Here is a 16,735-nt window from a genome sequence, read left to right as displayed (position 1 = left end):
TAAAACACAACATTACAAAAAGGAGAAAACAGGGATCCCTGGGTGGCGCAGCGGTTTGGCACCTGCCTTTGGCCCAGGGCGCGATCCTGGAGACCCGGGATCGAATCCCACGTCGGGCTCCCGCTGCATGGAGCCTGCTTCTCCCTCTGCCTGTGTCTCTGCCTCTCTCTCTCATTCTCTCTGTGTGTGACTATCATAAATAAAAATTAAAAAAAAAAAAACAAAAAGGAGAAAACACAGTCATGAAATTTTCTCCATACTCATCTCTTCCTACAGAAAATAGGTTACAAGGCCAGTTGCCACAACCTGCTTGACTTTTTCTGCTGCTTCTGGCAGCAGAAGTTCCATGAAAGGAGAAATAATATCTTTCACTGATATACCTTATGCCTACGCCATGCCTGAGAAGCAAAAACAGTTGGCTAACCTGTGGCTTATGAATCCCTAAGACGTGGCAAAGACCCCTCACACATCCAGAGGGATCTGTAAGTTAGGGAGTACTCATGGAGACAATGCTAGGATGAATCATTTCTCTGTAGGCCATTTCTATGTAGGCAGTTTACTTAAACCTTTCTGAACCTCTTCATCTACCTAAAAGAAAGTATCTACTGAATAGTTATGAAGTGAAATAATGCTAGTACTTTAAGTGCTCAACGTTAACCATATTTGACCTTTGGCAAGAGAGTACTGATATAGAAGGTCAGAGTCCTGAGGAAAAGGCAGCTGACAATTTCAAAGTGTTCAGGTCCTGGGCCTGGATTCTCAGCCACCTGGACTGGAGTTGAGCATTGCCAGCAAGGAAACAAAGAAATTTTGCATTTAGAATGGAAGACTACCAATAAGAGAATTGCTAATGGGTGACCTGGTCTTCACTTCAAAGGGAACATCGGCCTTATGGCAGCAAGTCAAATTCCACATCCTATTTGTGGTGATGGGGACTCCTCATATACTATCTGTCCACTGCTTCAGCCCACATAGAAAAATTGCCTACCCTCTCCTAGAGTTTGTGGGAAAGAAAGAAGTCACCACCAAATGGCTGAACATATCTAGTTTGTCAGTTAGGGTTTCATTGCAAACAAAATGCACTGGTACGTAGGATAAGATGTACTATACTCATATATGACTCCAAACAGCATATTATCTAACACAGTGGGTATATACCAGGGATCTCTAACTAGAGTGATGACTTGCAAAGAGAGAAAGAGGTGAATTATAACCTGCTAAGGCTACAAAGCTATGATGTGGTAGAGCCAGCCTTGAATTTATGTCTCCTGATTCCAAGTCTGAATGACTTTTCCTTTTTATTAACAAACAAACAAACAAAAAAAGTGGTTTCACCGTATCTGTTTATTCTATCTTGCTTTTGGCCTTCCTGTGCTATGCTAAATGACAGTTTTGCTTCACATAGTGTTTGGTATATCTCAAAAGTAGAGCCAATAGAATATCCAGATTGATTAGAGGTATATGTAAAAGAACAGAGTGCAGGATGACTCCAAGGTTTTTGGCCTGTACAACCAAAAGGATGGAACTGTCATTTACTTAGATGGAGAAAGGTGTGAAAATAAAGAGAAACGTCACGAAAATGGAGTTGGGAGACCAGCAGGGGGAGCTCTTGTGCCATACCACTTGTCATCAAGTACTGGAAGAATTATCAATTACAGGTCCCAATAGGAAAAGATGTACAGTGAGTGCATCTCCTGTAATAAATTGACTATCCCAGCAATTTGGCCAATGAGAAACCCTCATCTCACCCAAATTCTTGCTTTTCTCTAATGGACTTTTGTTCAAAACAACCACTCCCAACTTCTTCCTTCATCTCCATAACATAACGTTCCTCTCTTGTGTTAGACTACCCTAAGGTTGCAATTCTCTGCTATTCACGAATAAAATAATTTTTGCTGGTAAAATAACTGACTTTTATTTGGAAAGTCAACAAAGGATATGTGCATCCTGGGAGAAAAAAAAAACAAGAATTTGATTTTGGACGTGCTAAATTTGACATGCCTATTAGTCATCCAAATAGAGATGTACAGTTAGCAACTGCACAGAAGACACTGGAATTCTGGAGAGAGATAGGGAGATATAAATTGATTGGTCGGTGGTATTTAAAGCCACAAGACTGAATGACATCACACGAAGCAGTAACTTTCATACCTTCTTATCTCAACCCAGGATACAAAATACATTTTCCATACCGACCAAATACATGTAGATTACTTAAAAGTTTCAAGCAGCAAACCTAACTTCCCTATAATTCACTATCTCCATTCTTTTCCACTTTATTCTGTTCCATTTTTAAAACTTCTCCCAACTCAACTGATTTTTTAACCAAGTAACAGTATGGTCCTACAGTTTGAAAATCACTGAAAGTTGCTGACCAAGAATATTAATTGTGTAACTACAGGGGAGAAAAAACATCCAAAGCCTGCTCATATAGCACTTTGGGGATAGGAAGATTAGCAAAGGAAACATAGCAGGAGCAGCCAGAGGTAAGAGAAATGAAATAGAGGAATCCTAAAAGCTAAGTGAAGAAAAATGTTTAGGAAGAAGGAAAAAGTGCCTCAGTGTGTCATTTCATTTGCTGAGAAGTTAAGTAAAATGAGGACTGACCTTTGCATTTAGGAGTGGAGAACTTGAGAACAGAGCAACTAAGATAAAGTGGCAGGGATACAAGCCTTATTTCAGAGATAGTAAATGGTGACAGGAAGCAGATTTCCTTTTGCTGCAAAGACAAGCAGGGGAATGGGACAACAGCAGGCAAGAGACGGGGGGGGAGAGTTAAGATTTTCTGTTTAAATATTTATACACTAATAAAAATGGTCCAGTGATAAGAAAATACCAATGCAGAAGAATGACAACTGTAGGAAGGAAATTCTGGAGTTGGCTGGAAGGGTCATCCATAGATAGATGACCAAGGGGAGTGGGAAGGCACAGACAGATAGCTTGGTTATATTTGTTGTTAGATGCATATAGAATCTCTTTTCCAGGGGCGCCTGGGTGGCTCAGTCAGTTAAACATCTGACTCTTGATTTCAACCCTAGTCATGATCTCAGGGTCCTGGGATCAGGCTCCACGTGGGGCTTTGCTCAGTGTGGAGTCTGCAGAAGATTTTCCCTCTCCCTTTGTCCTTCCCCCTACTCACACATGCTCTCTCTCTCTCTCTCTCTCTCAATAAGGTATTATGCTGAGTGAAATAAGTCAATCGGAGAAGGACAAACATTATATGGTCTCATTCATTTGGGGGATATAAAATATAGTGAAAGGGAATAAAGGGGAAAGGAGAAAAATGAGTGGGAAATACCAGAAAGGGAGACAGAACATGAGAGACTCCTAACTCTGGGAAATGAACTAGGGGTGGTGGAAGGGGAGAAGGGCGGGGGGTGGGGGTGAATGGGTGGTGGGCACTGAGGGGGGCACTTGATGGGATGAGCACTGGGTGTTATTCTATATGTTGGCCAATAGAACACCAATTAAAAATAAATTTAAAAAAAAATAAATAATCTTTAAAAAAAGAATCTCTTTTCCAATTGTTCCTAGTTTAGTAAAATAAGAAGTTGAGAGTGAAGACAGGGAGAGGGGTGCTGGTGGTTTCAGGAGAGAAGGGTAAAAACCATCCAGGAGAGTGCTACATCCTAGTCCAGCCTGTGATTTCCTACATGGATGGTTACTGTATCTGTCTCCTGACTTCCATCCATGTCCCCTACAATCTTTTCTCCATACAATCACCAGAGTGATTTTTTTAAAACTTAAGTCAAATTATGTATACCTCCAATATTATTCCAGTTCAGAATAAAATCCAAATTTCATGCCTATGAAGTCCTCCCTTATTTTCTGTTGTCCTCTTACTTGCTTTGCTCGTTACCAGGCTTCCTTGCTATTTCTTGGTTTCCTCAGGCATAGAATGCTTTCTCCCATTTCCTCAATTCCTTTGTGACTCTACTTAAATGTCACTTTCTCATAGTGAAGGTCTTTGACCACCCTTTCTAAAACAGTTGTTTTATAAACACCCTATTGTGCCTGGTTTTTGTTCTTAGCACTTAATAGCATCTGTGGCAGAGACATTTAGAGCTCATTAAATATCTATTCTCACCCCCATAACTCAACTGGGAAAAGCCATTTGACTAGCTCTAACCAACAGACTATAAACAGAATGTATATGCACTTCTAGACAAAGTCATTCAAAAGCCCTCTCTCCCCTGCTGCAACAATCTCAGAGAACAAATGTTGCCTTGGCAAAACCATGCAATGGAAATAACCTGAATCAGCCTGAATTGCCTCATCAGGCAGCTATCCTGGGAAGTTGCCTGGCTCAGTGGATTTTGCATGGGTGAAGAATAAACTATGTTGTGTTAAACCAATGAGCTTTGGGGGTTAATTTGTTACCACAGCAATATATAGATTGTTATGGTCTGAATTATGTCTCCCCAAATATGTTGAACCCCTAACCCTCAGAATCTCATACTGTGATTGTATTGGAGACAGAGTCAGCAGTTAGTTAGGTTCTAATAGGATACCTGGATGACAACAACGAGGAGGTCTGGCTATCAGGGAAAGTCAGAGACCTGTCCTGGCAGCACTCACAAAAAGCCAGCTCAAACCTGACAAAAACAAAAACAAACAAACAAACAAACAAAAAACCCTGAGATCCAGGATGGAGGATGCCATGACAGGAAACTTCTGACCGAATTAGAAAGAAAAAGTGAGAAACCGGCTTCCTGTCCCAAGTAATAACTGTTCCACCCCCTAGTTAACAACTATCTATTAAAGATAGAAATCAAACCCAACCCCCAGGGCACACAGGTCTTTCTCTCTCTCTCCTCTCACATCTTGAGAGTGTACTTTTCGCTTTAATAAACTTTCCCACTTCCATTACTTATCTGCTATGCTGTGTGTCTGTCCTTGAATTCCTTCTCCTGATGAGACCAAGAACTTTTGGTGACTTTTTCAGGTCTGGATGGGTTGAGGCCCCAGGGCACGGAGTCTCCCCAGTTCACTCCACAACAATAGGGCATTTGAAGAGGTGATTAAAGCAAAATATGGTCATTAGGGTGGGCCCTGATACATTAAGATTGGTGTCCACAAAGGAAGAGGAGATTAGAACACACATTTCCTCCATGCACTGGAGGAAAGACCACATGAAGACATGAGGAGATGGGGACTATCTGCAAACCAGTGGCATTCTTCTCAGAAGAAACCAACTCTGCCAACTCCTGGATCTCTGACTTCTAGCTTTCCGATTTGTGAGAAAATAAATCTGTTGTGTAAACTGCCCACTTTATGGTACTTTGTTATAGTAGCCCTAGTAACTAAACACAGCAACCGAATACACCGATACTCCATCTGGCATATTTACTTTTTATTTGTTTTTCTTCTAGAATGTAAGCATGCAACGAAAGCAGGAATTTTGGTTTAGTTAAACACTACATCTGCATCACTTACAATAGTGCATGACACCTAATAGATGCTCAATTAATATTTATTGAATAACTAAATACTGTATTTAAATGAAATTTTTAAGAAAGATTTACTTGAGAGAGCAAAAGAAGGGGGAGGGGCAGAGAGAAAGACAGAATCTCAAGTAGACTGAGTGTAAAGCCCAACATGGAACTCGATCCCACAAACTTGAGATCATGACCTGAGCCGAAACCAAGAGTCAGGCACCCAACTGAGTCAACCAGGTGCACCTTAAAGGAAATGTTTTTCAAGAAAATCATTTTGGGGTGCCTGGGTAGTTCAGTCAGTTAAGCATCTGCCTTTGGCTCAGGTCATGATCCCAGGGTCCTGGGATCAAGCCCCACATTAGGGTCCCTGCTCAGTGGGGAGTCTGCCTCTCCCTCTGCCCCTCCCTCAGCTCCTGCTCTATCAAATAAATAATAAAATCTTTTAAAAAAAACAATATAGCACCATTTTCCTGTAAGCTACAGCTTTGACTATGTTGTGCACATTTTAATAAGTACTATTTATAAATGTTAGTATAAAATAATATATTCTAGAATTTTTTAAGTGTGAAGAATTTTTTAGCTTCAGTTATTGCTGCACTTTGTATTGACAGCATTTTACAACACAGTAATTCTAAGAATATAGTGTTTAAAAATTCTTTTTATATTTTACAGAGATTTTCATGCCCCCAAAGTTAATTATTTTATGATTTAAAACCTTCAATATTTTTAAAACTGCACATTACCATACTGGGTAGAAAATATTGAGTGACAAAAGATGTTTAAAACTGTACATGAAATTCCTTTCCTGTTTACCAATAAATGTGGCATAAGATTTTTTAAAAATATCCTAGAGAATCTCTTTGTTGATACTTCTGTCCATGTATATTTTAGTAAATGGTGATGCTCTCATTCACCAGATCCACTACTCTAATTTTCTAATGGAGGAAGAATAAAATATACTTACCATTTTCTGTGGAACAGTTATCTATCAATTTAAGACCAAAATTAATAGCAATATAGGAAATTCAGAAACAGATATTTGGTTTATATTTCATGGACGGTGCTGCTGTTCCAACCTTATAAAATAAAGCGGTCTGGGGATCCCTGGGTGGCACAGCGGTTTAGCGCCTGCCTTTGGCCCAGGGCACGATCCTGGAGACCCGGGATCAAATCTCACGTCGGGCTCCCGGTGCATGGAGCCTGCTTCTCCCTCTGCCTATGTCTCTGCCTCTCTCTCTCTCTCTCTCTCTCTCTGTAACTATCATAAATAAATAAAAATTAAAAAAAAATAAAAAATAAATAAAGCGGTCTGCTTTCCAAATTCTAAAAATTAATACAGTCTCCCCATCTTACCATCCAAACCAGTGTCCTTTGGTTTCTTTAGGAAAAGGAAAGGTTAAAGGGTTGTTGATTATGGAAGAACAATTTTGATTTGGGACCTTCCATACACATAAATCATATTGAGTGGCCAGACACTTATTTTACAGAACAGTTTAAAACATACACAGAAGCCAAATCAACTTGTTCTACCAGCCCTTTGAGGGGAAAATAATCCAACATTCATAAAACTATTCCACTTGATAGGAGGCGTATCAACAATAAATGCCTTAAATTTTAACCAGCAAGGTGTCTAGTTTGATTTTTAAAATGGTAAAGTCACACATTTTAAAAGCAAATATAGGGCAGCCCGGGTGGCTCAGCGGTTTAGCGCTGCCTTCAGCCCAGGGCATGATCCTGGAGACCCCAGGTCAAGTCCCACGTCAGGCTCCCTGCATGGAGCCTGCTTCTCCCTCTGCCTGTGTCTCTGCCGCTCCCCCTCTCTGTCTCTCATGAATAAATAAATAAAATCTTTTAAAAAATTAAAAATTTTTAAATTTTAAATAAAAATAAATAAAAGCAAATATAGTTGAAATTGTGAATCAATTTTAAGTTTGAACCTAATGAATGATACAGGAGCAAGGGTTAATAAACCAATATGCCTTGAATTTGTTCAAGCACTGATATTTCTGTATACAAAGATTTAGCATATATCACAGCTATTATGAAAAGTGGAGAAATTTCCTCAGAAATTAAAATATTAAAACTAAGTTAAAATAAAGTAGTATTAGTATTCCACACAGTGTAAAATTTGAAAGTTTACATGACCCAGCTGACTATGTGTGAAAATACAAAGTGGGTATTAAAAGTGATATTAAATATTTCAGTATTTAAAGCCAGTTGTAATTGGGAGAACATCTAAATCCTTAATTTAAAAACACAAATGAAGTGAAAGCTTTAAACTGGTACAGACTGTTGACACTTGTATTTCAAGTTTGGAAATACATATTTGCAAGTAGCAATACAAAAGTATTCATGAAGAATGCATAATCTCTGAATATTATTAAAACATCCCTGTTACCAATCTACAAAACTGGGGGCACCTGGGTGACTCAGCAGTTGAGCATCTGCCTTCGGCTCAGGTTGTGATCCTGGAGTCTTGGGATCAAGTCTCACATCAGGCTCCCCTGAAGGAGCCTAGTTCTCCCTCTGCCAATGTCTCTGCCTCTCTCTCTCTCTCTCCCTCTGTGTCTCTCATGAATAAATAAATAAAATCTAAATGAATAAATTACTACTCTTGATACTTCTATGTAGGGAGAGAAATTCATTTTCAAAACAAAATTCAGTCTTTAGATGAGAACAATATGTATGACAGTCTTTTTTTTTTTTAATTCTTAATTCTTTTGGGATTGGTAAGAATGCAAGATTTCAGATGAGAGGGCCCACAAAGGAACCTTATTTTGTGAGAAAATAAATCTGTTGTGTAAACATATATAGGGTTGTCTTATGGCATCTAGTTAAGGCAGAGCTGGGAATGCCTCAGGGTCATCTACATCAGAAGTACTTGTCAGTTCTGCCTCAGTTTAGATATCCACCATGCGCACCACCTCATCCACCCTTAGCAACACATCATGGGCAAACAAGGTCTCCAAAACTGATCTCCAGCTAAAAATATCATTTGCTGGCTTTCAGATATGATGGTCTATAACCAAATCTCCAGCATGAGCATCTTCACTCTGACTATGAAGAAAAAATCCCTTCTTCTACTGCCCATTGGCACCTTCATTTGGTTTTCCTTTTTTTTCTTTATATATCAATCTTCTTTATTTTTATTTTTTATTTAATAATAAATTTATTTTTTATTGGTGTTCAATTTGCCAACATACAGAATAATACCCAGTGCTCATCCCGTCAAGTGCCCCCCTCAGTGCCCGTCTCCCATTCACCCCCATCCCCCGCCCTCCTCCCCTTCCACCACCCCTAGTTCATTTCCCAGAGTTAGGAGTCTTTATGTTCTGTCTCCCTTTCTGATATTTCCACCCATTTCTTCTCCCTTCCCTTCTATTCCCTTTCACTATTTTTTATATTCCCCAAATGAATGAGAACATATATTAAATCCTACTTTTTCCCGGTCCTTAATTTTGAATAGCTTTCCACTCATCCAAAGTCATTTCTTCTGGTCCCTCTTTCTTTACTTCTTCAAATTCATTCCCCTTATATTCAGTGTCTGCAACTGGATGTTCTTCACCTTCAGGTGTTTCCTCAGTCACATTTGATTGATCCAAGTCACTGAAGTTATATTTGTTTCTGAATGTATTTTGGAGACTCTATTAACTCATCTTCAATGGTTGGTTTTCTTCCAACACATCTTATTCTTAAGTGACATTGGCAGCTACGTCTCCTCTTTCTTGCACACCACCCCAACATGAGGGGTCACCTGGTTCTTGGGACTCTTTATGCAGCTGTTTGCCTGCTACATTGGAGTTGGTCTGGACTGCAGCCTGAACTGTGCTCTTGGCCCCAGGGACCCCAATGCCGGCTCCGCCAGCTTTTTTTCTTGTTCTCTGCTGACTTCAACAACTCAAAGGGGTCTGATTTGTCATCAAATAACTGGTCACATCGGTTGGTGACCATGCAGCTGAAGTCTTCCTGTGAGTGCCCAGGCATGATGGTGGCTGGGCGGTGAGTTCCTTCACAGACTGAGGCATGCAGCGGGGAGCCAAGAGCACCTACTTCAGCTCTTCCCTCCCACAATATGGCTGTGCTCAAAGTAGAATTTTAAAAAAATATATTTCATTTATTCATGCATGAGAGAAACACAGAAAGAGAGAGAGGCAGAGACACAGGCAGAAGGAGAAGCAGGCTCCATGCAGGGAGCCCGATGTGGGACCTGATCCCGGGTCTCCAGGATCACACCCCAGGCTGAAGGCGGCGCTAAACCACTGAGCCATCCGGGCTGCCCTCAAAGTGGAATTTTTATAAAGGAATAAAATACTTGAGAAAATATATCCCTACTATTTGTCCCATTTTACTCTCTACCAAAATGTTAAATCCATCTTGTTTTTCACTATAAACTTGTCCTGCTATGTCTACAATAGGTATTAAGGTACATACTACCTAGTCTATTCCAATTCTGTTCGCACATCTTTTTTTTTAACTATTTTTTAGAATAGTTTTTGATTTACATAAAATTTGCAAACATAGTATAAAGATTTCCTCTATATCCCACATAGTTTCTCCTATTAATATATTAATTAGTATAGTATATTAAAGTCCATGCTTTATTCAGCTTTCCTTAGTTTTTACCTAATATCCCTTTCTTTTTCCAGGATCCCATCCAGGATCCCACATTACTTTTAGTCATCACATCTTCTTAGGCTTGTCTTATCTGTGACAGCTTCTCAGAATTTGTTTTTGATAACTTTGACAGTTTCAAGAAGTACAAGTCAAGTGTTTTGTCAAATATACCTCAGCTGAGTATTGCTAATGTTTTCTCATGGGGAGAGTGGGGTTGTGGAGTTTTGAGAGTAAGTGCCATTCTTACTACTCATACTATCAACATGACGTATCATTGTTGATGTTGAACTTGATCACCTAAGGTAGTGTTTGCCAAATTTCTCCACTGTAAAGTTACTCTTTTCCTTCTTTCCATTGGAAAGAGGTTACTAAGCACAGAGCACAGTTAAAGGATGGGGAGTTAGTTATACACTCAAGAGAGGACTATGTACAGAATTATTCTGTACAGGAGACATGCCTTTTTCTATAATTTCAAATTTTATTTAATCATTTGTTTATATAACTATAGACTTATTGATACTTATTTTGTACTTTGAGTTATAATCCATACTACTTTACTGCTCACATTGTATCAGGTTTGGCCACTGGGAGCTCTGTTAGTGGCTGCTGTGTTCCTCTGACATACCCCCCTTATGATTGTACATTTTTTTTGTGGTGGATTTTTTAAAAATCATTTCCTTTCTGGAACTACAAGAAGCCATATATTTCCTGTCCCAGTCCTAGAATCAGATATTTCTCCAACAGGTATGGTATTGTCCTTTTATTGGGGTATGGTATCAGAAACCTTTTATTGGGGTATGGTATTAGAGCATGTATTGGAGTATGGGTGCTTAGGTGTGCTTGTTACTACTAGGATGCTGTTGCTTGTAGGCCCTCTCTGCTGACACACTAATGATATATACTCATATAATTAAATATTGCTAACCACCAAAAAGAAATGAGCAAAAAGACTGGCCTAATATTGGCCTATATGTTTCTCCTTCAGATGTTTCCTATACAGCAAGGTACTGGATTTTTTTATTCTACTTGTAACTTTTTATTTTTATGACTTAAGCCTATTAGCATTTATTCCATCCTTTATCAATTTTTCTACCCTTAATGTCTTCTACAGGTATTTTTATTGGTCAACATTGCTTTTGGTAAAATAGGAGTGCATATATTTAAATATTGAGGATGCGATAACAAAAAAATACTATATAGACTAAAATCTGGAATTTATTATTTATTTTTTTCCTCTCCTATGTATATAATCTTTCTCTGGGCAGACTCTGGATATGAGCTCTTGGGTTAACCTAGTGTCCCTAAATTCCTTTCATTAGGATTTTGTCCTTTATATTTTCCTTCCACTCCAACAAACCCTAAATTCTCATCCTTTTTGAAATCTAATAATTCTTTTTGTAGTGGACACTGTAGGTTGCTGACCCAATCTCCATTTCCAACCTCTTTCTTCTTTGCTTGAAACTACTTTAATGAAAAAACTAAAACTTTGATCTCCCAGCTACCCCTGTAATAGGGTACTGGATAATGAAATACAGGCTAAAGTCTCTGAGCAGGTCATCCCTTCCTGAATAAAAAAGTAAAGCATAACTAGGGAAAAAGTCTTTATGAGGAAAAAATACACACACACACACACACACACACACACACACACTATACACATCATTCAAGGGAGACCACCTCCTCCCCAAAGCTGGGACCTTACTCCATCCCAATTCCTAAAGCTGCAAAGAAAAGTACCTTGGAGCTGCTAAGAAATAAGGCTGAGGAGGGCAGGAACATGTGAGAAGTTGTAAACAAAAGCCAGTCACTGGAATGACTAAAAGAAATAAATACTGGTAAGGATATGAAACAGAGGAGGACTCTCAAACTGTTATGGGTAGAGATAAATTAATAAAAACCACTTTGGAAAATTTGTTAGTATTATCTAGTAGATTAAACACAATGATAAGACTACAATCCAGCAATTCTACTCTTAGGTATAGACTCAAAAGAAATGTGTATACATTTGCTCTTAAGAGATATGTGTACAAATGTTCATAACAGCATTATACAGAATACTCAAAGCTAGAAACAACCTAAATGTCCATCAACATGGATGAAGAATACATTGTAGCACACTCATACAAAAGAATACCACAATAAAAATTAAGTACAACTACATTTAACACAAATCTCACAGTGAATACTGAGTGAAAAAAATCCAGATAAAGACTAACACATACTATACAATTCCCGAGGCAAAAGTTTTGGTTTTTTAAGGCAAAACTGCAGGGATAGATGGTTAGGTGGTAAAACCATAAAGAAATAGAAGAAAATGACTAATGCAGGAAAAATGGTTGGTTACCTTTATAGACGAGGGGGTAGTGATTGGGAAAGGACAGAAGGCAAGAATGGCTTCTGGGGTACTGGCAATGTTTCCTATTTCTTAACCTGGGCAGTAGTTAAACAGAGATTTGTTTTGTGATAAGTTATGGAGCTTTATATAATTTGTGTATATTCACTTTTCTGTATATGCATTAAGAGTTTCTTTAATTTTACATAAAAATATTTTTAAATAAATTGAGTATCTGTCTAGGGAACCAACCATCTAAGAGAATTTCCATAAGAAAACAGAGGCAATGGAGGAGATCAATTTTTCATTTAAAAAAAATCCCTGAGCTATTGAAAATAGAGACTTCAGAAAGAATAAATACAACAATATCAAGAAAAATGGATGAAAATGAATGAAGTTTCAGATGTCCAAAAACTAAGAGAAAATGCTTTAGTGTCTGGAAAAAAAAAAAACAAAAAAGGTGACCATCTTACTAACAAAAATGTAAATATTAGATTGGCTTTAGGATTCCATCAGTAACATTCTATACAGAAGTCACTGTTTTATTTTTTTATTTTATTTTTTTTTAGAAGTCACTGTTTTAATGCCTTCAAACTTCTGAGGAAAGACTTCTAAACCCAGCCAAACCATTAAGTGTGAACTCATAAAAAGGACAATTTTATACATGTCAGGAATGGCAAAGTTTCTATTTCCAAGGCCCTCCATGAAATTCTGCTGAAGGATCCTGAGCCAGAGAGGAAAGAGAAAACATTATTGTGAAAGTTGGCAAAATTTGAGTGGGGTTCCATAGATTGGACGCCATATCAACAATACTGATTTTCTCTTTTGAAGAGCCTCTCTCTCTCTCTCTGTGTGGCTATCATAAATCAATCAATCAATCAATCAATAAAATGATTTAATTATAAGGGCACCTGGGTGGCTCAGTGGTTGAGTGTCTGCCCTTGTCTCAGGTCATGATCCCTGGGTCCTGGGATCAAGTTCTGCATCAGGTTCCTCTCAGGGAGACTGCTTCTTCCACTGCCTATGTCTCTGCCTCTCTCTCATGAACAAATAAAATATTTTTTTAAAAATTATTTAATTACAATAAAAGGCAAATGATTATGTGAAGAATGTCTGCAAGAAGAATGATCCCCAACAAATAAACTATATAATTAGCTATCTGAACAGTCTTTTTTTTAATTTTTTTATTTTATTTTATTTATTTATGATAGGCACACAGTGAGAGAGAGAGACAGAGACATAGGCAGAGGGAGAAGCAAGCTCCATGCACCTGGAGCCCGACGTGGGATTCGATCCCGGGTCTCCAGGATCACGCCCTGGGCCAAAGGCAGGCGCCAAACCGCTGCGCCACCCAGGGATCCCTATCTGAACAGTCTTAATCTGATGGTAAGATACAAGTACATTTTCTTAATGACATTAAGAAAAAAAAAGCAATTGGAAACAAAAGCATAAGCCATACAAAAAGGGAATAAGAAATAATATGGCATAATTTTAAGCAAATGAAGGAATTAAAGGAAAATTCATTTTCTCTCTACAGTGACACTAGAAAATATACTATCATACAATTTGAATCTTCAATGAACAGTATTCTAAATGTAATATTTTAACTTCTTATTGCTTTCATTTTTTAAAAAAGATTTATTTTTTTTTTAAGAGAGAGAGTTCACAGGGAGGGGAAAAAGACGAGGGAGAGAAAGTCATACGCAGACTCCATCTTGAGTGCAGAGTACAATCTGAGATTTGATTCTACAACCCTGAGAGCATGACCTGAGCTGAAACCAAGAGTTGGATGCTTGAACGATTGTGCCACCAGGAGTCTCTGCTTTCAATTTTTAAATCAATCTGAAAACAGGCAGAAAAGGCAATAATACCACTTAAAGTTGATGGATCACTAAAAAGATTTAGTACATTCTTACAAGCTTTTTTTTAATTCATTCACAAATATTAAGGGCTTACCTGCAATGCTTCGGAATAAGGTTGGATAGATGGACAGAAAGGCAATTCCTACTCTGATGGACCTGCCATCTTGTGCAATTCAAAGGATCACAGAAATATCAATATAACACTGCAGTAGAGCCCATGAAGGAAAAGTATATGGAAGGAAATGGAAGAGTGATGGCTTAGACAAGCATTCATCAGGGAAGGCTTCCTTCAGGAAGTAATGATGGAGTAAGCATCTGAAAAACTGGTGGGTATCAAGGAGAAAGAAATAGGCTGGGAAAACTAAAAGAAAGTCAACATGAGCAAATTCCAGACAGCAGGAGGAAACAGTGCAATTTGAGGCTGGAGAAATTGGTGGGGACCGGATCACAGGGCCCTTATTAAGGTCTTGGGTCTTTATTCGAAGAACACAAGAAGTCACTGATATATTTCAGGCATTGATATGCTCAATTTCTTGGTTCTCAAGCTCACTACAACTGAAGTGTAGAAAATGAAGTTATATATAGGACACAGAATTAATTCAAGAAGCCCAGTTAGGAAGCTGAAGCAGTTACAATCGCTCAGGTGAAAGCTATGGTGCTATGGACAAGGGTAACTGCAGAGAAATGGGTGAATTTGAAATAAACACTATAACTATAAAGAACTGATTGGTATGGACTAAATATATGTGTGTTCTTCAAACTCCTATGTTAAACTCTAACCCCCAGTGTGGCTATTTCTGGATTAAGGAAGTAATTGAGATTAAGTGAGGTCAAAAGAAGGCAGCCCGAGTGGCTCAGTGGTTTAGTGCCACCTTAGGCCCAGGGTGTGATCCTGGAGACCCCGGATCGAGTCCCAAGTCGGGCTCCCTGCATGGAGCCTGCTTCTCCCTCTGCTTGTGTCTCTGCCTCTTTGTGTGTGTATGTGTGTGTGTGTCTCTCATGAATAAATAAAATCTTAAAAAAAAAAAGTGAGGTCAAAAGAGGGGGACCCTGGTCCTAGAGGATTAGTGTCCTTCTAAGAAGAGACACTAGAGAGCTCCATGGATGCACACATGAGGGAAGGCCATGAAGACACAATGAGAAGAAAGCCTGGAAGAGATATCTTACCAGAAAACCACCACCCTGCTGGACCTTGACCTCGGACTGCTAGCCTGCAGAATGGTGAGAAAATTAATTTCTGTTTTTTAAGCCACTTAGTCAATGATACTTTATAATGGCAGCCTCATCAGACTAACACACTAATAAAAACTGGGGAGTATGGAGGTATGATGTTATCATACTAAATTCCTTATCTGTAATGATGGAGTGTCAAAAAATAATGTCTAAATATATTGCCTAGTGTTATGATAGTAATTACCAGAAAAACTAAAATAGAAATTTGTACAAGAGATTGGGGGACAGGAGAAGGGAACCATGATGAAATTATTACTTTCATTTTTTATCCTTATGTAGTTTTTCTAAAATCATGTATTCACTTTCATCAACCATTTTATTTATTTATTTATTTATTTATTTATTTATTTATTTATTATTTATGATAGTCATACAGAGAGAGAGAGAGAGAGAGAGAGAGAGAGGCAGAGACATAGGCAGAGGGAGAAGCAGGCTCCATGCACCAGGAGCCTGACGTGGGATTCGATCCTGGGTCTCTAGGATCGCGCCCTGGGCCAAAGGCAGGCGCCAAACCGCTGCGCCACCCAGGGATCCTTCATCAACCATTTTTAAAATTTAACATAATTTTCAAAGAAACACGACATACCTTTATTCCTAAATTTCAGTCATTCACATGTACTTTTTTGATTTGTTATATATTCCTTTGCTTGTCAATTTTCAATCAACTTTTTAATCCTCATCAGTTTATTTTCAACTTAAGCTACTTGAGTTATTTTCTGATAAACATTAAACATATGTAATTATTTTTTAAATGTTTATTCATGCATCACTTAAAATCTTATGTTTCTAGACAGCTTAGGGGTCATATTTTGGAAAACCCCACTAGAAAGAAGATTGGATTACCTATCCTGATGGCTTAAAACTACATTAAACATATGCCAGGAAATTAATTCCTGTATTCTCTATTATGATTAAATCCCTCCACAAGTAACAACATGGGTAAAATTTTAAAACATCTGAGTATATATTTTATTTTATTTTTTTAATTTTTTATTTATTTATGATAGTCACACACAGAGAGAGAGAGAGACAGAGACAGAGACACAGGCAGAGGGAGAAGCCGGCTCCATGCACCGGGAGCCCGACGTGGGATTCGATCCCAGGTCTCCAGGATCGCGCCCTGGGCCAAAGGCAGGCGCCAAACCGCTGCGCCACCCAGGGATCCCCTGAGTATATATTTTAAATTCTCGTTAGAATGACTAAAATATACTAAACTTAACTTGAAAAATATTTCACAAAGCTAAAAGTTAAACATT

The sequence above is a fragment of the Canis lupus genome, chromosome 28 (assembly GCF_011100685.1).
Source record: "Canis lupus familiaris isolate Mischka breed German Shepherd chromosome 28, alternate assembly UU_Cfam_GSD_1.0, whole genome shotgun sequence".
NCBI classification, from domain to species: Eukaryota; Metazoa; Chordata; class Mammalia; order Carnivora; family Canidae; genus Canis; species Canis lupus.
The sequence above is the reverse complement of the archived record's forward strand: the minus strand, read 5'-3'. Positions refer to the sequence as shown.